Consider the following 1,629-nt stretch of genomic DNA (forward strand, 5'->3'; position numbering starts at 1 on the left):
CCTCTTGGAAATCCCCTCCCGCGCCTTCACTTGGCTAATCTCAATTTCAGGCCCCAGCTAAATGTCACTTCCTTGCTTCTCAGGGGCCAGGTTAGCATGCTGTACTGCCTAACACTCCTCACAGGTGTAATTAATTAAAATGACAATGTCTGCAAAGTCGATGGGTTCAAAAACATGCCTGCCTTGTACACCACCACAGCCTCAGGACGAGCACGGTTTCTGGCACATAGTAGGCCCTTCATAAACAGCTCAACAACTGTTTATAAATGAAGGCCCCTAAATCAAGCCTGAAAACCAAGTAAGAGGTGAATCAATGAAGCAGAGACCTCAAGGTTGGCACCCCCACATAGGGCCAGACCCCTACTACTCCAGGGTCACCTGACAACAGAGGTTTATGGGGTCCCTGGAGCCCTCTAAAGTACACGGAGCAGGCCAGAAAGGGACCCCCGTCCCTAACTCAGGTCATGATTACAAGCACCCCCAACTAACCCCGGGAAGACCCAGACAGGCTGTTGGGAACTTTTCAAGCTAGCTCAGATGCTTTCCCCTGGAAATGGGGAGATGTGTTTTGTTTTGAGGGAGCTGGATGGGTAGGTGAAAGAGAGGTTTGTGTATTGGGCTAGACAGTGAAAGAGCCTGCACTGCAGTTTCTGCCTTTTCTCTTCCCTTCCCCCTTCCATTAAAAAAAATCCATTATAAGCAATCTAAAGGTTTAAAAAAGAAAGACATCAGAAAGGAGAAAAAAGGAAGAGAAGTTGGCAAAGGACTACATAGAGAACTACATAAAGAGATGGTTTATGGATAGAAAAGTGAGACCTTCTGGGGTGTGGCAGCGGTGGGATTCGAACCCACGCCATCGAAATGACTGGAGCCTAAATCCAGCGCCTTAGACCACTCGGCCACGCTACCTCCCGCTCGTAGAGCTTGCTACGCCAGCATATTAGTGTGATGACGCAGGCGCCCTGCCCTCAAAGTTTGCGCATGCTCAATATAGAACCGCTGTCTCCTGCGTTGCTCATGGAGACTTGGAGTCACAGTGCTCTCGCGATCAGCAGCAGTAAACACACTAGGAACGCACTATTAAAATGAAGAGTGCCTACATATCAAACATTAATATTTTTAATATTAAATCCTCACAAGTGTGTTTGGATTTGATTTTGAGTTTTCCTTGGGCGTGATCCTGCCTACAGCCACGTAGGGGCGCTCCCGTGCTGCCGCTTCCTCTCGGGTGGGCTGGGATCTTGCGTGGAGCCCCAGTTTGTATGTTGGGTCCCCAAGGTGCAGACGCTCTGTCCAGTTCAAGGCCCCTCTGTAGCCCTGAGTGGCCTCATGTCCTAGCCCTTGCCCTCGCGATGTAAGAATCAAGAGTTCAGGGAGGAAAACCATTGAACGTTGTTGCAGATTCTTTGCATGTGTGGGCTCCTAACATATCAAAAACTATTAAGCTTTCATAAGCTGTGCGACCCATTTTACAGAGGAGGAAAATAGAGATGCTAAGTAACTAGCCTCGGGTGCCCCAGCCAGCCGGCATTCCACAGCCTCCCAAGACGTTTGTTCGTACGTGCAGAGGATTTTAGTGCTTTTAGAAAAAAAAAAAAAAGCAATAAATATAGAGTATAACCTAGCAAA

General features: G+C 48.3%; 1 non-coding gene across 1 annotated transcript; it reads right to left on the bottom strand.

Moving 5' to 3' along the window:
- Positions 1-827: 827 nt before the first annotated feature.
- Positions 828-909, bottom strand: TRNAL-UAG (transfer RNA leucine (anticodon UAG)). Its single transcript has one exon. It is a non-coding gene; the product is annotated as a tRNA-Leu (tRNA).
- Positions 910-1,629: the final 720 nt, after the last annotated feature.

Source organism: Pan troglodytes, chromosome 18 (genome assembly GCF_028858775.2).
Source record: "Pan troglodytes isolate AG18354 chromosome 18, NHGRI_mPanTro3-v2.0_pri, whole genome shotgun sequence".
Taxonomy (NCBI): domain Eukaryota; kingdom Metazoa; phylum Chordata; class Mammalia; order Primates; family Hominidae; genus Pan; species Pan troglodytes.